The sequence below is a fragment of the Phacochoerus africanus genome, chromosome X, assembly GCF_016906955.1.
Source record: "Phacochoerus africanus isolate WHEZ1 chromosome X, ROS_Pafr_v1, whole genome shotgun sequence".
NCBI classification, from domain to species: Eukaryota; Metazoa; Chordata; class Mammalia; order Artiodactyla; family Suidae; genus Phacochoerus; species Phacochoerus africanus.
Window position 1 is genome coordinate 123,972,315 of NC_062560.1, and position 24,441 is coordinate 123,996,755.

Here is a 24,441-nt window from a genome sequence, read left to right on the forward strand (position 1 = left end):
TCCCACTTCTCTGCCTTCCAGGTAGCTGGTCCACTCCTCTGTATCATAGCATATATCTTTGATTCCATCTAGTGTATTTTTTATTTCACTTACTGTATTCTTCAGCACTGTTTCGTTCTTCTCTGTACTTCCTAACTCTCTTGAAATGTTCACTTTTTGTTCCTTCATCTGTAACGTATTTCTGTCTCCGCATTTTGCTCAGTTTGCTATTTTCACTTGTATGTGTTAGGTAAGTTGCTATGTTTCCAGATCTTGGAGAAGTGGCCTTGTGTAGGAGACACAGCCTAGGGACCCCAGCAGCATGCTTCTCTCTGGTCACCAGAGCTCTATGCTCTAGGGGTATCCCCTGTATGGGTTGCGTGCACCTTTCTGCTGTGGCAGGCTTACTGTGTGGCTGCCCTGGTACATGGGCCCCTGGCCCAGTTGGCTTCAAGGCACTGCCTCATGCCGTTGCTGCAGGTGCACTGGACGGCTGGGCACGCCCCCTGCACTGCTGGCTGTGTGGCCCAGCCACACGCAACTGCTCTGGGCCCCCCAAGGGTGAGTAGGGCAGGCTCCCTGAGCGCTGGCTGCGCAGCCCACTGGTGCTTGACTGCTGCGGTCCTGGTGAGTGGAGCAAGCCTTGGAGCTAATAGGCTAGAGGCAGAATTCCAAAACAGTGCATGGCACCACTGGTGTCAGGGAGGTAGACCAAGCTCCCCACAATAGCTCTCACTAGTGCCTCTGTTCTCAGGGTGAGTCCCAGCTGCCTCCTGCTTCTTTCTTTGTGAGACTCTCCAAGATCAGCCAGGAGGCTTGCCCCAGACTCCTTTCAAACTACTGCCTCTGCACTGGGTCTCAGCCCCTTGGAGATTTGGTGCACGCTCTGCTTCCTGTAACCCTCCTGGTCTACCAAACATAAGCACCATGGGCTTTTAAAGCTGGGTGTGCTGGGGACTCACCTTCCTGCTGGGGGAGTCTAATGCGGAGCTCAGACTCCTTGCTTGTCAGGGACAAAACCAAAGTGTTTGGGTCACCACCTCAGGGGTGTGAATCCTGCTTGGACTGTGTATCCACCCTTCCCAGCCATCTTACTGTGGCTCCTTCTCTACACAATTAGTTGTGGAAAATCTTTTCTGCTCCTCTTCAGGTTATTCTCATAAACAGTTGTTCTGGAAACAGCTTTTCATCTCCGCATGCCCACAAGAGGCGGTGAGTTCAGGGGCTTCCCATCTGCCATCTTGATCCTGCCTCCTCTTCACCTAATTTCTTGAATTTTAAATGTACTGCATTCAAATTAGAGAGTTCTTAAAGAAATGTGTGTTTTTATTGTGAAATGACTCGTACTGTTTTGGAGAGTAAAGATATAAGTAATGAATAAATCATTAAAAAGGCATTAAGCTGGGTATGAGACGCCCCTTGCTTCATTTGAATTAATTCGTTTTTCTCAGACTCTCTGATTTTGAAGTGAGCCTTTGTTATCTTTATTTACCAAAAATTCCACGGTCACTTGCAAAAGCAAGTGTATTGTAAAAATACACAGTAAGGACTGATATATATAGTTTCAACCCTAAATAGTCCTCAGGCAATTATATTTTATATATATGTACCCACACGTATCAGTGTATCAACTGGATGATATTACATATATAAAAACATTTAGATATGTTTGACATTTACCACTTTGACACTTCTCAGTTATAATAATAGCACTTACGGATGAAAATCAGCCATGGTTATTTTTATCTATTTAAATTGATTTTATCCCAAGGAACTATTACCCCTGACAGCAGAAAACTCTATGTAGCGATGCCAGGTAAATTCAAGCACTGAAGGATTTTCTTAGTCATTTTAAATTTAAAAGCAACATTTTGTCATTTTATCCATCTCTCTTTTTCTTCTCCCTGGGATGGCAGCTCAGTCTTAGAATGCTTGCCTGTCATCCTGGCATTTTTTTTTTTTTTCCCACGAGGGTTTGTCTGGCCATTTATTTGGCATCTGCAACACTGAAACATTCCATCTTGTATCTAGGCATAAACTCTACTGTATTATCTCTTCATAAAAAACAGCATGTTCAGTTCCACCAGCTCACAGCATCACATCCAAGAGTTGTCTAGAAATCCATAAAACTTAACCCTCTACAAGGCAACAGGATGGCGATGAAAACTCAAGTCTCCTCACTTTAAAGATCCCCAAACTTTTGGGTGGGAATCCCTTTCTTTTCTTTTCTTCCTTCCCTTCCCCTTCCTCTTTCCTTCTTTCCTTCTTTCTTGGCCGCACCCACAGCATATGGAGATCCCCAGGCTAGGGATCGAATTGGAGCTGCATAGCTGCCAGCCTACACCACAGCCAAAGCAATGTCAGATCCGAGCCGCATCTCTGACATAGGGCACAGCTTGCGGTGATTCCAGATCTTTAACCCACTGAGTGAGGCCAGGGATCAAACCTCCATCCTCATGGGTGCTAGTCGGGCTCTTAACCCGCTGAGCCACAATGGGAACTCCAGGGGATTTCTATTAGTACTTACATCAGAACTAAACCCAAGCGGCTGGGTATATCTTGGGGACCCTACCTAGACATCCCATCTCTCTTCCTTTCCCATAACTACTGCCTTTCTCTCCCCAGCTGGAAGGGTCTTGGTCTGGTCTTTTCAGGCAGGAACAATTAATTGTGATTAATCAATGAAGACATTCTTCTATACCAACTTTTAAGCCAGGACCTTGATTCTTGTGGCTTAGGAGTCTCAGGCTATTGCAACTCAAAGCATTTCCTTTAAAAGTTACAGCTTTCACGGGCTTTAGTTTTTATTTCAACATCTCGGGATGAACATTCTTACGATTTCCTGGGATGCAATAAGGATCTCAGGATGAGGGCAGTGAGCCCAGCTATCTGGGTTGCAAATGGGTAATATTTAAAACAGAACACTTGATCCGCCCCCTTCCCAAACTGGAATTCCTCCAGTACTTATTATTCCAATAAAATAGAAAAACAAGATATGCGAAAAGGGCATTCAACATTTGATTTGATTTCCTAAATGTACTTTACATCTCTGAGTTACTTTCCAACTTTATTACCACCACTCTAGTCCAGGCCAATGCCATCTCTCAGCTCCATTACTAAAAAAACAACTACGGAACAAAAAAATCAACTAGGTAGATTAGGAAAAGCCGTCAAAACTTGGAGATCTGATCTCTGTTGAGATCTTGATGTATTCTCTCTCCCTCCCTCTCTCGACTTTGCCCTAAGGGCAGGCTTTATTCATGGACAGGGCTAGCAACTGAACTCCAACAGAAGTTGCACTGACTTTGCAGAGGAAAGCAAGGTAGAGAGCGAGGGCAAGGGAGAAATACAGGAGGCAGATCCAGAAAAACAGAAATCTCTTAAGTGTGTCCATGGAACCACATGTGTCTCAGCAGCTACACTGTCCGTGCAGAGTAGAAACCCAAAGCAATGTAGCAAAGGATCAGAGAACTCAAAATATTTACCCTTTAAATCTCAGCCTAAACCCTGAAGCAAACAATGAAAATAGAAAGGATTTTTTACAACTCAGTAACAACAAAACAAACATCCCCAGACAAACATCAAAATATTGAAATAGGCACCTTCACGAAAGAATACAAATGGCCAATAAAACATGAAAAGAGGAGTTCCCATTGCGCTTCCGGGGCGACAAATGCAACTAGTATCCAAGGTTGTGGGTTTGACCCCTGGACTCTCTCCATGGGTTAAGGATACAGTGTTGCTGTGAGCTGCAATGCAGAGCGCAGATGCGGCTTGGAGCTGGCATTGCTGTTGCTGTGCCTATGGCGTAGGCCAGCAGCTGCAGCTCGAATTGAACCCCTAGCCTGCGAACCTCCATGTGCTACAGGTGCAGCCCTGAAAAACAAAAACAAACAAACAAACAAAAAAACCATGAAAAGATGCTAAACATAATTAGTTACCACGGAAGTACAAAATAAAGCACTGCAAACACCACTACACAACTTTACAATGGGTAAAACTGAAAAGACTGACAATACCAAGTAATAGAGCGGGTGGAGCAGTGTGAACTCCCACATACTGGTGAGCAAATCGTTTTGCAAAACAAATTCAGTTTGTTGGTTCATTTATAGAGTTACACATCTACCACGCAAGGCTGCCAAGCCACTTGAAGCTATTTAACAAAGAAAACTGAAACTATATGACCATACAAAGACTGTGCATGAGTGTTCATACCAGCTTTACTTTATAACTAAAAGCATATCTCTCTATATGTGCATATGGGTGTATATATACATCTAGACCTATATTATTGTTTAGAAAAAACACTAGAAAGCACAAATTAATCTAGGTGATAAAATCAGACCTTGTGGTTGCCCGGAGATAGGCACACTATATCCAATTGTATATATTGTTACAATTCTACATAAAAGTCATAGCTATCTCAAACTTTTTATATTCACAACTCTTGATTTTCTCTCTTCATCCTGCTCTTCTTCCAGTCTCCATCTCAATACATAACAAATACATCCATCCAGTTGCTCAAGCCAAAATCTAGTGCCATCTTTGATTGCCCTGGCGGTCTCATCGAAAAACCTAAGGGGCATCCTGGATTTCTCAAGTTTTCTTCCAAAGCATTATTTACATGGTGGCCAGAGGAACCTTTGAAAAACAGACGGAACTGCATCATTCCCTGACTTAAAACCCTTCAGTGACTAGAACCCTAATGGTCACTTGCTCAAGACACTCTCCTTGACATCCCCACATAAATTCATGAATTATACTCTCTAATGCCTCATCCTAGAAAGCACATGTATCTAAGAGCAAAGAATACTCGCAAACATTAAGACACCAAAAATATTTACAGTGGTATTTGAAAAGGAACACTTTTCTTTAGAGAACCTTTTAAGTGACATATGAAAATTAAATGCACTTTTATTACCATTTTCAGAAAATTCAGAAAAGGACACTGATTCCTGTGGAACCTCGGTTTTTCCCCTCAGAAAATGTGGAGCTATGCATTTGGGCAGGGATTCAAGTTGCAATTAAACTGACTGCTAAAAGATTAATGGATCAAGTCTGGACAAGAAAAGGGGGGGGGGGAGCAAACTTCTTCAAACTAGATTACTAAAAAAATCCAGGCAGCCTTCTCTTGTGCTTGTCAGCTCTCATCTAAGGAAGAACAGAGACCACTGAAGAGTCTCAGAAGGCAGCTGACATTCTTGCTCTGCCTTTTTCTGTGACCCTCTACAAAACATTGAACCTATCCATACCTTGCCCTCCTCATCTCTAAAAGAAGGTGCGATCCATCTGCTCTCTCCTCCCAAAGTTACTGTGAGAACCAGAAAGGGTAACAGACATCAACGTGTGGCTAATTCTCAACTGCAGCAACCTGTAAATTAATCCAGCGACTCAAAGTAAGTAAGGACATCATAATTACAAGAGCTCACATTAAATATTCTAAATACCTGGCTCTGGGGCAAAAACATCACTACGTATACTTTTACTCTTGAGTACATGTTGTAAATGAGGTGGCAGTAAACCTAAAAGTGCCTCCTCCACTTCCGCCCTGTAGCTGAGAGCCCATCCTCATTTCCCTGCCTTTCTGGTGCAATGGCCAGCATGCATGCACATCGCAAATGGCTCCCGGGGGAAGAGCCATTTCTTATTTAGTGCAGAAACAAGTTAAGGGTGCTTCTTACGGTTGTTTTTTATAGAATTCTGATAGGATGCTGCAGAGATTAGCTTTCTGTTGCCGCTGTAACAAATTAGCTTAAACCAACATCCAGTTATTATATCCCAGTTCTTTCTGCAAGACAGAAGCTTGAATTGGGGCTCACTGAGCTAAGATGGAGGTGTCAGCAGATCTGTGGTTGCTCCTGGGAGCTAGTGGGGAGATTCTGCTTCCATGTGCATTGAGGCTGTTTGGAAAATCCCGTTCCGTGGATTGTGCTTGTGGAACTGAGGCCCTGGATTCAAGGCTGGCTGCTGTCTGGGGGGCATTCTCAGCTTTTGAAGATCAACAACAAATCTTGGCTGCTGGTCCTTTTCTACTATCTTCAAAGGAGATCCAGTCCTTATATTTAGAATCTCTGACTTTTCCTTCTGCTCCATCTCTTCTGTCTCCAGTAGGAGAAAGTTCTCTCCTTATAAGGGCTCATGTGAGTAAGACTGAACCCACATGGATAACCTAGGTGATCGATCTTAAAGCCCCTATCCTTAATTATATCTGTTCATAAAATCATACTTATGTATGATTCCACATATATGAAGTACTTTTTGTCATATAAGTTAACATAGCTATATCCAGGGATTAAGTATACACATATTTGCAGAAACATTATTGGTCTCTGTATCACATGCTTATGAATTTTTCCTACGAAGTGGGACATTCTTTGAAGTAACAATACAAATATATTTGAATAGATACGTTGATGGTGCATGGACGATGGTGACAACAAAACACTCAATTCCCTCCCATTAATTAAGTCCATCCATGCAAATAGCCTTTATGTTTGTGCAGGGAAGAAGGTGTTGAGAAGAGAAAATATTAAAGATGGGGTTAGATCTCCCAGAAATCTAGGATTGGTCCATTTTTAGTATTTTGGGATCAGTTATAGGATCCTTAAATTTGTACTCAAATAAGAAAAATAAGAGGAAAGAAACAAGACTTCTCAATTCTTTTGATGCAAGAATAACTCTTAAGATTTACTGTGCTTGTGTACAGTCACAATTTGAGTAAGAAGCTGAAAGAAAACTTGGAAATAAAGAGAGAGGCTTCTTTGATGACATAAAGGGGCAGAGCTCAAGCAAAACACGTTTGAGAAGTTCCTCAGGCCTGAGATCTAGAACCCAGAATATTTATTAGCAACAATAAAATTGCTCCCTTAGGGCCTAAGTTAATATGATTAATCCATCCGATCAGACCATAGTGTATGGACGTTCACAGCAGGGCTAATGTACTGGGGAAACGGCAAAGAAAAATAAAAGTATATATCGTTTAAATGATAAAATAGGCCCCTTGAATGTGCCTAAATTCTTGCGAGATGGAAAATTCAAGAGAAAAGATACTTTATACAATCCCCAAACAGAGAATCTCTCTCTCTCTTTTTTTTTTTTGTTTGTCTTTTTAGGGCCGCACCTGCGGCATATGGAGGTTCCCAGGCTAGGGGTCGAATCTAATCGGAGCTGTAGCCGCCAGTCTATACCAACAGCCACAGCAACGCAGGATCCAAACCTTGTCTGCGACCTGCACCACAGCTCACGGCAACGCCAGATACTTAACCCACTGAGCAAGACCAGGAATCAAACCCACAACCTCATGGTTCTTAGTCGGATTCGGTTCCGCTGTGCCAGGACGGGAACGCTGGAGAATATCTCTATAAAGATATTAGGAAAATAAAATTTGCTGCATGGTTGATAGCTTTTACTAATGTGTATCATGGAACATCTTGTCACTGACTTTTACTTTGGAGTTAAAATTTCACACCTAAACAAACCATTTGTCCCTATTTATTTAGACTTTTAATGTCATTAAGAGAAACTGTTTTTTAATAATTCTTAAACCAAGATTTTTAATATGTAAAAAGAGCAGTTATATTCCACTGAACTATTTATATAACCAATTTACATCACGTCATTTTTTAAAGTGATAACATTTTTAAATATGTGATACTATAAAAATATCTCTAGAAATATGGGGTTTGAAGCAAGGAGAAAATAAAAGCATGGACTTACAAGATAACCTTGGTTGAAAGTCTCCTGCACCATTTTTAGTAAAATATATTTGTTGAGAAATAACCCTTTTAATCAGAGCTTTCAAATATATTCCCCTAAAATAATACATACTTATTATCATATTTTATTTGTGGTTTCAATACTGAACTTTAAAAATATCCTATCTCATATATATCTTTACTCTTTCATTTTTATTGCTTCTTTAAACTTATTCATTAATTTGTCCTTCATTGCTATTTTCAAAATCCAGATCCTTTTATTTAGCGATGCCAACATTTTGTTCTATTGGCAATTCAATTTAATGAATTGCTCTGGAATCTTTTTCAAATCTTACTTCTTCCCATCCTTATTTTATTTTTTCCTACCTTTTTGAATTGAATAAATTTATTTTCAAGTCCTCTCGTATTAAAGTAAGAACATTTACAGCTACTGATTTCTCCCTAACTACAGAATTTTTCACGTTCTCCATGGTTTAAACTGCACTGTGATTAATTCCTGTGATTTCTGATAAAGTCAATGACTAAAGTCTGGGTTACTCCTTTAGTCCACAAGTTATATAAAAAGAGCTTCAAAACTTCCAAGCGGTTTTGTTTTACTTTTTCTGGCTTCTTATTTGAAAATCCATTGCTAGTTACATTTTCTCTATAGGTGCCGTTCACTTTGTGTTAATATTATTTATTTTTGTTTTGTCACTTTGCTACTATGGGAAAGAGAATCTATCCTTCCACTGTATTTTCTAAATATGATTTTTGTATATTACCTTTGTGATCAACCAACATACTAAATTTTTTTGTCTGCAGCAATTTTTCAGTAGATTTCTATTTTGGATTACTTGGTATACATTCCTATCATCTGTATATGATGCTTATATTCTGTTTATCTTGTCTATTTTCTATTTGCATTGACTAGGACTTTTAGAACTTTCAGGAAAACATAATAGTTTGGCATCATTGCCCAATTTCTGTTTTTAATGAGACTTTTGTCAGTATTTCACAACTGAGCATGTTAAGGCAGCATCCATCTATTCCTATGTTATCAACAATGAAAAAAATCTGAAATGACTTATTAATATGGTGAATTACATAAATATATTAATATTTTCCCAGTATCTGGTAATCCCTACATTCTGAATAAATCTTGTTCAGTGGTGGTAAATTAATCTTTTAATGCACCACTGGATTTTCTTATGAATATTTTATTTGGGATTTATATATTTAAATCTTCTAGGATTGTCTAATTGTTTGCTATTTTTTGAGTCTCAGCATTTTGCCAACTTCCTGAAGAAAACTGGCACCTCTCATCCTCTTTCCAAGCTTTGGAACAGTTTAAGTAGTATCAAGACTATTAGACTTTTAAATATTTGAAATAATTCACTATGAAATCAACTGGACCAAGGAATACATTTAAGGGTAAGGAAGTAGTTCTTGTCATAGAGTCCATCTCAGATTTTATGAAACTCCTCTCTAATATTTTTGGACTAGCTGAAAAGAAAAGGGAAAAAAATTTTTTTTTTTTGTCTTTTTGCTATTTCTTTGGGCCACTCCCGTGGCATATGGAGGTTCCCAGGCTAGGGGTCCAATCAGAGCTGCAGCCACCGGCCTACGCCAGAGCCACAGCAACTCGGGATCCGAGCCGCATCTGCAACCTACACCACAGCTCACGGCAACGCCGGATCGTTAAGCCACTGAGCAAGGGCAGGGACCGAACCCGCCACCTCATGGTTCCTAGTCTGATTCGCTAACCACTGTGCCACGACGGGAACTCCGAAAAGGGAAATTTTTAATTCATTATCCTATTTATTATTAATTTATTATTTCCCAAAGTTAATTTACTGACTTTGCTTTGCCAAATCTGAAGTATACTTTCTTACTGGAAGTTAGGTAGAAAGCAACAATTGGAGTCAAACATACGTCGATAAATTTTACCACTGAGCTGAATTTAAAATTCAATCATTTGGAGTTCCCATCATGGCTTACAGGAAACAAACCTGACCAGCATCCATGAGGACGCAGGTTCGATCCCTGGCCTCGCTCAGTGGGTTAAGGATCCGGTACTGCCTTGAGCTGGGGTTTAGGTTGCTGTGGCTGTGATGTATGCCAGCTCTGATTCGACCCCTAGCCTGGGTGTGGCCGGAAAAAGACAAAAGCATTTTTTAAAATTCCATCATTTAACACATGGAATTCAGTACCTACTAGACATTGCACTATATGCTAGAGACAGTGTAAAAAGCTAGATATGACCACTGCCCTCATGAAACTAGCATCTAGTAGAAGAGAAACCTGGCATTGGGAAACTACTTGGTGTTCTCAAGGAACTGAAAGCAGGCAGAAAGGCTCATCACAACAAACAAGGACACAAAGAGGACAGCTGTCAGGTGAGGCTCGAGAAACACGCAGGGTTCCTCTCCCTGCCTCTGAACCAGGTTTCCTGGTGTTTGCTTCTCGCCCTCCTCCCTGACCGTTAGCAGGCAGGACAGAGATATTTCAGCTCGGTACCCAAAGTACACAGAATGTATAATTTCTCTGTTTTCTTCGTTCTTCCTTCGCTTCCATTCTCTAACTCAAACGACTACTCACGTTAGAAACCTATGAGGGCGGCATCAACTGCTGCCAAGTACAAGGAAATGCTAAGAGGGAGGGCTGCTCTTCCTAATACACGGATGCACCTGCTTTGAACCTCACAAGCTGCTCTTCCTCTAGGTCCTGCCATTCTAAGTGGGGCTGTTCGTCCCAGCATTGCACTCACTAAGCCTCTCGGCAGACTCATCATTCAAACACATCTGGGCTGCCTTGCTCTTCTGTGAGTCTTTGATGTTCTCTACTGTATTCGGAAAAGGCAACCACTGCTACCTACTTGTGGCTACTACTTTATTTTGTTTATATAGCCTGATATTTTTTTCTTCATGTTACATTCCCTTTGAGTCTGAAAAGCATCAAATGTGCAAAGGTACACAATAAAAGGTAAAATAAAAAATCTAATTGCTGTTCTTGGTGCTCAGTTAAATAGAGGAAAGCATATATTCTCAAAAGCACGAGATAGAAATTGAGATGAGGCAACAGATTAAGAGATGAGATGAGGCACTGGATAAGATAAGCACTAAACATGAATGGATACACTGTAAATGCCACAAAGAATTTAAAATTGTGCAAGATTTAGAGTTCCCGACACGGCTCAGTGGTTAACAAACCCAACTAGGAACCATGAGTTTGTGGGTTCGATCTCTGGCCTCGCTCAGTGGGTTAAGGATCCGGCGTTGCCATGAGCTGTGGTGTAGGTTGCAGACGCGGCTTGGATCCCGCATTGCTGTAGCTGTGGTGTAGGCCAGAGGCTACAGCTCCAATTCGACCCCTAGCCTGGGAACCTCCATATGCCGTGGGTGCAGCCCTAGAAAAGGCCATCAATCAATCAATCAATCAATAAAATTGTGCAAGATTTAGTATAATCCAAAATTATCACTATAAAAAATAGAAATTACATCTCCAGTGAGACTCTTACTATTACTACTTTACTAAAGCAAAACTTACATTCTCAGGTTGTCATATTATGCTCAGTATTCCAAATTTTACCCAATTTCCAGTTTTGTTTTTGTTTTTGTTTTGGCTGAGCCAATGGCATGTGGAAGTTCCTGGGCCAAGGATTGAACCCACGCCATAGCAGTGACCCAAGCCACAGCAGTGCCAACACTAGATCCTTAATCCACTGCACCACCAGGCAACTCCACAGTGATTTCTTTTTTTTTCTTTTCTTTCCTTTTTTTTTTCTTTTTTCTTTTTGGCTGTGGCATGCAGTGGCTAGATGTGGGTTCTCGGTTCCCAGATCAGGGATCGAACCTGGGCCACACAGTGGTGAAGGCACCACATCTTAACCACTAGAACCCCAGAGATTTCCCTCCAGATTTTTAAAACTAAGTTTACTGTGTAGTAATTGTTTCATTGGAAAGTCACAAAAAGTATAATGCATAGAATAAAAATTATCCAGAGTTCTCATGTTGGTCTAATCTTTCCTTACGTACACATCTGTAACTAGGCGGATATCAACCTGCAAATACAATTTTGGAATAAATAAATTTTCCAACTTTCTTCTTTTTGCTGTGTCATCAAAATTCTTTACAATGGCTAAATTTTCCATTGTGTGTATTCACCAAATATTCCTTAAGTATTCCCCTAATGTTTTGATTCAGGAAAGATGATAACATTAAGCTCTCCTCAAAATGAGTGCCTATGTTAAGGCAGCAGTCATCTTCTGCATAAGGAGTTCCTGATTGAAAAGTGCAATGGGAACAGATACCGATAAAACCAATGATGAGGGGAAAATAAAATCTCAGCACAATACCTACAGCAGTAGTATGATGTTCATTTCAGTGATAAATGGTTAATGCATGTCAATCAAGGAGAATGGTTACGTAACATTATTTCATCAACTTAGTCATTTGCATTATTGTTCATTCAAATTGATGATTTACATCGAAAATTGTATCATGGGCTGTTAACAGGACATGGTCACTTTGGAGCACAGAACATCAAATACACGGAGCCGAAATGGAAGTACTCCATATACGTTCCTAAAAGAGGAAGCTTATTTAACTTGCAATAAAATGATCCCAAACCAAAAGCCAACGTTTGCTTAACATCTAATACACCAAGGGAAACTCATGAGTGTGTGGCGATTTAACTAAAATTTCCTTTAATATCCAGTTGTAATACATTCATGATTCCTTTTAAATGATCTAAACTTGATAATTTTAAATTCTTCATTTGTTTCTTAAGATGGTACTGCCATTTAATAAGAGATCTAATATTGCACCTTATGACGTCATCAACATGTGGTTAGAGTCCCAGCAACACTGCTTACTATTTTGTAACGTATGGACAGCCATGAGAGTTTTCGGAGAAGCTAGCAGGGCATGTGTAAACTTTAGAGGCATCCCCATCTGTCTTCTAATCCCACCTGGTCCAAGAGCGAGTTAGGAGATGTCAGGAAAATTGCCTAACCTCTGTAAGTCACACTTTCTTCAGGAGTCACATAGCGATCACAATAACCTACCTCTTGAGGGCAAATGGGTGGGTTCCGGAGTAAACTGTCAGCCTACGGGACTGATACTGTACCCAGAACATAGTAGATGTGCACTGATTACTGACGTTGGCCTCGGTTTCCTCATCTGCAATGAGTCACACTGAAAGGGTTGAATGAAGGTATTTGGGACAGCTGAAAAAACACAGGCTAACATATTTTAACACCATTACGACAGAAGAGCACACATACTTGCATGCACACAAGTACACATCTGCACACACACAATCAACCTGTGTGGAGCAACACGCTGTCTAGTTGCACGCAAAGATTTGAATAAGCCCATGAACGTAAGAAACCCACAAATGAAATGCATTCACGCAGCCCTCATCGGTTAGTTATCCTGCCCTGTTAAATCCACTGCAGAGATATCTTCATGATGAATAGCCATGTTAAAGTCAATTACAGATTGAGAGTAGCAAAAAGACATCTCCTCCTTGGAATTTCTAATGTCATAGGGAAGGGGAGAAAAAAGAATGGCAAGGCAACAACTGGGGTTGTGTTCAAAAGGGAAAATGAGGACTTTCAGTCGTGGCTCAACAGTAACCAACCCGACTTAGTATCCATGAGGACGGGGGTTCGAGCCCTGGTCCTGCTCAGTGGTTAAGGACCCGGCATTGCTGTGAGCTGTGGGGGAGGTCGCAGGCGTGGCTCGGATCCCGCATTGCTGTGGCTCTGGTGTAGGCTGGCAGCGGGAGGCAGCCCCAATGTGACCCCTAGCTTGGGACCTTCCATATGCAGCAGGTGCGGCCCTAAAGGGCAAAAAAAAAAAAGTGAAAATTAAGGATTTTTTTCTCCATAGAAAGCTTCTGATAAACACTGCTTATGTGAAAGACAAGTCAATACGTCGCACTCCGTTTTGATTTTACAAACGCTACTTCATTATTTAACACTTCTTTACAATATATTCTTTTGGTTCACAGGAGCTTTGTCCAGATTTTTAACAACCACGATGGATTTCCAGGCATATTGTACTGCAGTTTCACAACAAAGTCACAGAAATACAACATCGTATTTATATCACAGATTCGCACTACCATGAATTTTACTTATGGTATATGCAATACAGCTGTCCACACAATTACTTTTCAAAATTCACCCTAACATGTGTCTAATTCTTTGATTATCCTATAGTCTATTTCATTTCAATAATCTTTACTTAGGCCCTGCTGGTATTTGCCATATTTTTCCCTGTGCCTAGAAAACTTTTTTTCTTCATGTTTCAGCCTGGCTCTTTCTTGTGTGTCCTTCAAACCTCAGACGAAATGTCTCTTGCTTAGGAAAGATTTCACTGACCTGCCTGTAAATATCGATTCATTGTAATACACTCTTCAGTCTGTAATATGCACTGTAATTTCACAGAAGTTTGTTTCACCATTTGTTTAATGTTTCTCACATTAAACAGTAAGTTATGGGAAGGCAGGAACCATGCCTGCTTTATCATAACTGTTGTATTGCCAAGAGACTAACACGATTATGGCATAGAGTTGACAGGCACATAAAAAATATTTGATGAATGAGTAAACAGATGAATTAATGTAATAGATACTAACCTCTGTGAAATTCAGTTCCTTGTCTGTAAAGTTTAAGAGTCCCATCAAAGAGGTTTTCTTACAATTAATCTGGCTATAACAGATGAGAAAAAATGGCAGGACACCTGCTATCTACCAAGAGTTAAATCAACAGCAGTACTCATCAGCTTCTTTGTTTGTGGAGTTCATAGTTGGGTAGATAAGGCAGACAAGTAAACTGGCATTTGCAAGTGTGATGAGAGTTACAGGGATGTACAGAAGAATAAGTTTGCACGGGAGCCAACAACAGATAGCATTCATCTAAGTAGGAGTGAATCTCCCTGAGAAAGGAGTGAATGAATGATAAATGAATGAGTGACTGAAATAATCAATGAAAACTGTGAGTACCTGGCACTATGTTCGGTTGGGGAAACAAAGATAGGCAGTCACTCCACTAAAGAGATTATAGTTTACTGTTCTTCTGTATTAACATTTCCTCTGGCATGTCCTCATCAAAATACAACTAAGAGAAATATTTTCTAAATAAAATCTCACAAATCCTACTCTTAGTTTTTAAAAACTTGCGAATATGGTGTTAAATTGGCTCCCGTATTTTGACAACACGTGGCCATACAATTCAATTGACTGATTCCACTCTTTTTGGTGTTGGGTCGTCAGAGGCTTTACCATACACTGCCCTCATACTACATTTCAGACCCAGCATGTTGATAACTACATAATTCTTGGGTATGGTAAAAAAAAAAAAATCACTTACTGCCACAGTATCATTTTAAGATAAAAATGCAGAGACAACTGTCCAGTCCTGGATAGAAATCTGCCCCCATAAATTATGTCTATATCCCTTATTGTGACTTTAAAAAAGTTTCAGAAGAGCAAACCAATAATGTTTCTTAGACTGTTGAGTATATTAAATACAAATCCTTACACTTAGTGCTGGATATATAATACACAGCATTTGTTCAATGTATTTTAACTAAATGAATCAATGTACATTTCTTAAATTAGACAAGGTGGGCTCTTTGTTAACTCTCAGTTTCCAGGGACTATTTTATTATTTAGAAAGTCAATATTAAGGTAGTCAAATGCCTCTGAGAAAGCAGAGAGGGAGGTACATATCTATATATTTTAACTTGCTTCATTGAATATTACTTAATAACACATTTCGGCAACACAACAAACACTTCTGTCATTCCTGTCATCTTGCCATTAGATGGGAGCCCGTTTGAAAGTTATTTGTGCAATTGCCGATTCTCTCAAAGGTGTCAACTTTTACCCCTGTTAGTGACACTGATTCTTAGACAAGCAGGGCAGGGGATACTCTTTTCATCTTGACCTATATCACGAAGAAGAGTTACTTCTTAAACTATGGGAAAACATTGGAATTATTATCAATGTGGTTATTATTATTACCAGACTTTTAAAAGCGAGGTACCACCCAATGTACGTAATTGCAAATTCACAACTTCTTCAGAAATATAACAAAAAAATTCCCGCCCCTTACCTCACTTCCTGCCCCAAACAAGGCAGTACAGCAAAATCAGGACCGTAAAGAAAACCTCTATAATTCCTATTAGGTACTTTAACAGGAAATTAGATGATTCCTGAAGGATATCATGTTCTTTAACACTGAAAAAAAGACGAATGTTGAAATGCCATTCAACAAAATCTCTCAACTAGAGAGAGGGAAAAAAAAGCAGCCTGAGAGTAGGTACATGTCTTTAAACTTCTATATTGTTATTAAACCTGAAACACTATAAAATCTAAATTTATCATTAAATCACTGATCAAATCTAAATACACACCTGGGTTTCCTAAATAAAGTCATGAAATGAAATATTATTGCACTTAAAATGGGATACCAAGTATAATCACATGCCAATCAAATATGTATTAGAGAGATTTCATTCATAGTTTTTTAAATCTGAAAAAATAGTCTAAGTCCAAATGAAATTAACTGAATATTTGGTGCATTCTACCAAATATTGAAGTTATCATACCAATTTACTATAAATTCTTCCAGGAAATGGAAATGAAGGGGATACTTCCCAACTCATCTTATGAGCCTGGTATTACTCTGACACCACATATATAAAATTACATATTATATATATTTTTATATATAATACATATAACTATATAAACATAGCATTTATAATATTATACATAACATAAAGTTATAGGCCAATATCCCTCATAAATACCAATGTAGAATTTCTTAAAATTTTAACAAATCAATTCAGCAGCATACAACAAGGGTAACATCACGACTGATAGGCTTCATCCTAGGAATGCAGATGTAATTAACATTAAAATGTCTAACACAAGACCATCTTGACAGATGCCATTATAACTATCTGACAAAATTGAACATGAATTTCTGGAAAAAAAAAAAATTTCACAGTACACTCTAGATGGAAGGGAACTTCCTCTCCTTGGTGAAGGGAATCTATGATAAACCTACAACCGGTATCATATTTAATGGCGAAAAACTGAATTAATTTCTTACAAAGGCCATTCACAAGACAAGGACGTCTACTCTTTCCACTTTTACTCCAGATCATTCTGGTGGTTCTCTGTAGTTCAATGAGAAAACAAAAAATTAAGGACATCTAACTTAGAAAAGAAACAAAACTATCTTTGATCATAGTTGACATAATGATATCATCATCTATGTGGATAATCCTACAGATTCCTCGAAAGTGATATTAGAACTAATTAGTAAATTTAACAAATTGTTAGGATAAACAATACACAAAATATACCAATAGATGATCAACATGTAAAATATTCATGCAATCTGTATATAACCACTATTTATCAGTCAATATTGGTCTGTATAAAATCAATATGAAAAATCAATTTTACTCAGGTTGAATTTTTTATTACTGTTTATAATAGCATTGAAAATATGAAAGAGAGATAAATCTGACTCAAGATATAGAACATTTGTATATTTAAACCTACAACACACTGCAGTTTATTATAGGCCAATTATTAATAAAACTACAAAAAAGTAATAATCAATAGACTTCACTACGTAAAATCTAATAAAAAAGAAAAAACTAACAAGAATTTATTTACAGGCTATTAGCCTCAGTCAAATATTTTTCTGATCCCAATTTTCTTTTAAAATGGGGAAAATAGTGCAATTCCTTAATTTTGTCAGATGTATAAATGAGATTAAAGCATGTTCAAAAGCTGAGCCCTATGTCAATTACATAATGCAGACTCACTAAATGCTAGCTATTACTAATTTTAATATGGCAAACACACATGAAAAATAAAGTACTAAACTAAAACTGACTCTGTAGTTACACTAGAGCTATATATCCATTTTTTTAGTTAGCAAGAAGTCTGGATATTAATGGCCTTATAAGAACAGAATACTAGGGGTGTTCCCATTGTGGCTAAACAGGTTAAGCACCCAGCATAGTGTCCGTGACCATGGCGGGTTTGATCCCTGGCCTCACTCAGTGGGTTAAGGATCTGGTGTTGCCGTGAGCTGTGGCATAGGTTGCAGATGCGGCTCGGATCTGGTGTTGCAGCAGCCATGGCATAGGCCTCAGCTGCAGCTCCCATTCGACCCCTAGCCCAGGAACTTCCATAAGCCACAGGTACAGTCGTAAAAAGAAAAAAAAAGAACACATTATTCGGGCTTATCTACACACAAGGTGAGAAATTAGACCCAAGATTCCTTCTTAAAGTCCAGACCCTTTAAGTGCTACACCTTAATAAAAGGAACACTTTCAGGCAAAAATAACAGAAAGGAAACTTTATGGTCTTTGAATAGGAAATTCTTCCAAGATTTGGAAAACTCAAAGCTAACAATTAACTTAAAGGAGTCAAGATTACTTTTTGTTCTGACCCTGGGGTAATTGGTAGAAGCAAAAGCAAATTCTACAAGAATGGAAACATCCTCAACCAGCTCTTGAGATTTCTACAACTCCCTGCTAAACAGAAACTCACGACTCATATTGATAAAATGCATGTATAATCAAGCTACCATGAGCAGGAATGAGAAAACAAATTCGTATGTTTAAATTGCTTGGAGAAATTAACAAGGAATAAAACAGAGGAAAGAAAGATATACATTTTTGAAGATAAAAACTCAGGTCTTAATGTACTGGTTAACTAAAGACAGGTGGATAAAGATTGCAAGTTAAGAATGTCACACATTCTCATCAGCATAAAAAAATGCTATAATAGCTTTTGCATTTAAAACAAAACAAAAAACAACAACAACAAAAACAACTCCCACTGGTTCTCCCTTGCAGCCCTACAGTCTTTCCTCCACAAAGCATCAAGGATAATCTTTATACAGAGTAAGTTAGATCACATCAATACCCCACATAACACCCTCCAATAACTTCTCATCTTATTCAGACAGTGAAAGGTCACACTCTACCAGGACCATCAAGGCCTGCTCGCCCTGGCTCCTTGCTACCTCCCTGACCTCATGGCATACCACTCACTTCCCTCGTGCTTGCTCCTCTCTGGCTCCACTGATGTCTTCGCCATCTATTCTTGGACATGTCACACTCTCATCTCACCTCAGTATTGTCACTCACAGTTCCCTCTGCCTGAAATGTTCTTCCCGTGGATATCCACTTGGTTCCATTCTTCACTTTCTACAGGGCTCTGATAAATAGTCACTATTTATTTATTTATTCACACCCGTGGCATGCAAAAGTTCCCAGGCCAGGGATAAAACCTATGCCACAGCAGTGACGTCCGTGACCATAGTGACAATGCCAGATCCTTAATTGCTAGGCCACCAGAAAACTCCAATAATCACTTTTTAAAAAGACGCCTTCTCTGATCACTCTTGGTAGCATAGTACATGGACATATGCACTCCTTCATGTTACTGACACACCACTTTAATTTTTTCATAACAGCTTTCCCTCTATGTCATATTATATACCCATGTGGCTCACTATATATATATATATATATATATATATATATATATATATATAACAAAATATTCAAGATGCATACACCATAATTATAAGTAGATGGTATGAACACTGATGTAATCACCACCCAAATCAGGATCTAGAACCTTGCCATCTATCCCTTACAGATCATAAGCTCATCCATCTTCCCTAAGGTAAAAACTACACCGATGCTTTTAAAAACCTATTTCTTGCTTTTAAAAACCTATTTCTGAGCTTTTCCACATAAATATATATTTATAAATAATAGTTTACCTTTACCAGTTTGACCTTGTATAAACCTCATCATGCTTTCTGTATTCATTTGTATCTGGATTTACTCACTCAACATTATTTTTAAGAATTATCCAAATAGCTCTAAGTCATTCATTTGCATTTCTGTATATTATTCCATTGTATAAATATGCTAAAGTTTATTGGTTCATCTATACTTTATGGGCATTTGTGTTATACCCAGTCCATATCTATAATAAACAATGCATCTATGCATATTCCTATGCATGAACTCGATGCATATATATGCCCACATTTCTCTAGGACATTTACCTAGGTGTGGAATCTCTTGACTTTTGATACGCATATTTTTAGTGTTATGGGATAATACGAACTGTTCTCCATAGTGGTCATACTTGTTTCTATAATCTCATATGCCATGTGTGAGGATATCCATCACTATACATTTTTCACAAACACTGGATATTGTCTGGTCTTTATTAAGAGGACCGACTGGAAACAAGAGTTGTTAAGAAAGTTAATCTAATGCACATATGCAAAACTATGACCCAAATATATTAACTAAAATATATAGACTATAGATGATAATTAACCAGGAAATAGGCCATAGAGTTAAGTCTCAGTGAATTTCAAAGGATTATTATAAAGACCATGTTCTCTTACTACAATTCAACTGAGCTAAAGATCAAGGGGAAAAGGGATTAACAAAAAGGACTCAAGAAATGTGGGAACTTCTAAATATACTTCTAACTACCGCATGGGTTAAAGAAATCATAATCGAAGTTGGAAAATCTTCAGATGTGAATGAAAATACTACACATCAAATGAAAATATTACATTTAAAAACCTGTGGAATGCAATGAAAACAAAGTAAATATACAGAGAGAGGAAACATGGCCTTACGTAAGATGTGAAAGAAGAAATGCTAAAAACTCATGAGCCAATTACCTAACTTAAGATTTATAAAATACCAATGAAATCAATTCAAAGAGAATGGAAGAAAACAAAGGACACAAATAAGAAAATAGAAAATAACGGTAAAATAGGATCAACAAATTCAACAGCTACTTCTTTGGAAAGATCAATCAAATAGACAAATCTCTGTCATCAAGAGTAAAATATCAACAATGTAAAGGACACATAGCTAAAATTAGAGCAGCTATTAACAAAACGATGGTCAGGTATTATGATTAACTCTAGACCTTTAACTGTCAAAACATCCAATAAGCAGTTTCCTTGAAAAAGAGCAGCACTGATAAGAAATACTAGAAACCCAAATATACCTATACGCAAGCATTGTAAAAATAGACCAATTGGAATAGAAAAAGTGGTATATATACAAAATGGAATATTAGTTGCCATAAAAAAGAGTGAAATAATGCCATTTGCGAGAACACGGATGGACCTTTAGGGTATTATGCTAAGTGAAATAAACCAGACTCAGAAAGACAAATACTACGTGGTATCACATATATGCAGAACCTGGAAAACAAATGAGAAAAATAACAGAATATAAACAGCATCATAGATACAGAGAACCAAGAAGTAGTTGTCAGAGGTGGGGAGCAGCGGGGAGAGAAGAGAAATACGTGAGGAAGATTATGAAATGTGCCATATGGGGACTAAAAAGAGACTGAGCAGTCCTTAAAAAGTGTATGTCACACCTCCCTTCCTCCCTCCCCCCCCAGACACACACACACAAACACACACACTCAGGTAGTTATACAGATGTAATCTACAGATTCAAAGAACATATGTATAGTTTTTACAGAGAATCAAAAAAGAGGAAAGAATTTAATCAAAAACCTGACAAGGACATCAATAGAAAGAAAAAATCATATGTTAATATCTCAAACATAAAAGTCAAACTCAACTAAAAATTAAACAAAATTATACACACACAAATAAAATGAAATATATATACAGCAATGTGTGTGTGTGTGCACGCTCTGGTTGTATACTAAGAATCCCAAGAGATTTTAAGTGCAAGGATAGTCTTAACATTAGAAACTCGAAAATCAGTTGGTGTCATATCCTACATTAACAGATAAATGGAAAAAAGTCTAATAATCACACCAACTTTTTTAAAAAAAGCTAAGATTCTTCTTATCAGGTGCATGCTTCATACCAGGTGCTTTACTGCTGCAATCCATAACCTGGCTTCATCATTAATATTAAATTTATGCTAATTACTAATGTTAGTCAGTTAGTAGTATAAAAATACCATTTTTCAAATTAGTGAGTGGTAAATTCTACACAAAATACTCACCTTGGTTTCATTGATTAAACGGCTGAGTTTGCCTTGTGAGCTACAAAATCATACAGTGATATATAAATAAAATACATCATTTTCTTGCAGACAAAATAATATTTGCACAATATCAAGCTCCTAGCGATAAAAATGGTTTCTTTCTTTCTTTCTTTCTTTTTTTCATTCTTGGGCTGAAGGGGACTTAACAGAAAAAATGAAACATGTTTGAAAATATAAACATATGTCTTCAAGTAAAAATACACTTGATAAAAGACAACACATTGTTGGAACAACTGATTAACACTTCTTTCCCAGAAAACACAGAGAAACTTACAAAGAACTAGCCACATGTTACTCTATTTCCATTATCTGTTCTCAGCGTTCTCTCCCTTCTTGCTTAGGAGTTTGGGTTTCCACTACATATAAAACTATATTACAGAAATTAACCTTGGTCAAATAATGTTAATAAAAGGTATCTAACTCTGAAATATCAGAAAAAGTGGATTTTGGTTTTGGACCATAATTTTAAAAACTTTGTCCGAATGATGAAAGGAAGTAATTTCTTTTTAAACCAATCTTCTAGTAGGTATTATCATCTTTAAGACCAAGGCTCTACTTCACAGAGGTGTTGAAGTTTCAACTCAAAGATGTTCTAGGCAAATAATGTTAATAAAAGGCAACTAATTCTGAAATATCAGCTATCCTGAAAGAATTTAGAAACTGCAGCTCTGTACATAGCCTAGTTAACAGGCAGACTATGATACCTTTTTCTGAGGCTGGAAATGAGTGTTGGACCTAGAGAAGCAGGTTAGAAGGATCAATTGCTTTCTCTTATAAGACTTGATTTTCTTTAACTTGAGCCAATCTCAACACATCAGAACAAGTATATATTGCTGTGATAAAAGCTTTCAATGTGACTCTAGTCTGAAGACACACGATTTGGGGCTCTCGGGAAAAGTGAAGTCTCTTGTACAATCCAATGTGATAGAGTTTAATATTTAAATTATAATTTCCTTATGTCATAAATCAAAAGCATGACTAAAAACGATGCCTCCAGTAACCTGAGAAAATATTTAATTAGTACAAATATTTTATAAGTGACACTTAAGAGCTTAAAAGTACTTTCCTTCCCATGTAATCCCCATTTTATATAAACAAAACTGAGGTTCAGAAACATAATTATAATGATACTCTTCATATTACTATAATGCCTAGCTAACATTTATTGAGTCCTTGTTCTGTGCCAGGCAAGCATCCATAAATGGCAGCACGGCAGTTCCATAGATTTGACCAGTAAGGAGAGAGTAAACAGAAATGGATTCACTGTATTATTTACATAGCGAAAGCAAAATCAATATGGTGCCACCTTCACATGTCTCTGGACCCTCAAGATGACACTCAATCAGAGGAGGGACCAGATGACAGATGACTCGAAGGGGATTCTCTCTGTGGTAGAGGAGCCAAAAAGTCTTAGAGAATTACACAAAAGGCTTGGAGCTGTACCTTAAAGGGGAGGGCAAAGTGGAAAACCCCAGACCTCACTAGAACTGGAGAGAGAGATGATAAGCTGCCTTCTGGAAGCCTTCCACAAGATCGCGAGCCTCCCGCAAAAATAGGGAGGAGGATGAGAAACAGACCTGTGACAGTCTTCACAAAACTCCCATCTTGCCACATCCCTGAGAGGTCACGGGGTGTGCTGCCAAGACTCAGGTCAAACTGTGGTTGAGCCTTGCCTGCGTGGCCTCTTGTGGAGACAATGCAGGGTGGCCAGGATGCTATGGTGGAGGCAGCCCTCTATGCATATATTATATAAATTCATCCTCAGAAAGAGATAATGTACTTATCTCTATTTTGCCAATAAAGACTTCGAGACTGGACACTGAAAATGGTTAAATACTTGAATGTTCAATGGCACACTTTCTGAGCTTGGATTTGGGGGCTGCAAGTTACAGAGGACCCAGTTAAAGAGGTTGAAATAATGGAAGCATTTAATTTTCTCCCCAAGATGTTTGAGAGTTTGTGATTCTAGAGTCAGTCTGGCAGCTCAATGATACTTTTAGGAACCCCTTATTCTTTCCAGAATTCTACTCTGTCCCTTTAGCATGTGCACTCCTCGCCATCTGGCTTGTGGCTTCATGATCACAATACAGCTGCTGCAGCGCAAAATATCACACCATCACAGGATGGGGACCAAAGCAGGAAGGTGGGAATAACCCAGGGAAGGAAGGAAGGTGCTGCCCTAACAAAATCCGACTTCTAGGAGCAAGGAAGGAAGGAGAAATGGTCAGAGTGTGGGCAACCAAAGTGACTGCCACAGACAACTAATCAGTACTAGAATTAAAACTAGAGGAAGAACGAATCTTTTTTGTAATTGTATGTCCACCGCTCCCAAATGTATTTGTTTCCCACATGCCTATTTGCAAGAGAAAAGTCTGATGTCTTCCATCAGTGGCACCCACCAAAAGGACAGAATGGACTTTATTATTAATATGCTTCTTCTTGCAGGTAAATCTCTGAGGCTTATCCCTATCTAAGTCTGAAGAAAAGCAAGACGGAGGCAACTATGCCCTTGGGCAAAACTGTAAGTTTAGGTGGGTTCAGTAAATGATCCAGACCAGGCTTCTCTTTTGAAGAAAACATCCACAGGCAAGGCCACAGGACTTCTTAGGACCAGTGGACTAAGATTAAATATGGCATGTTTA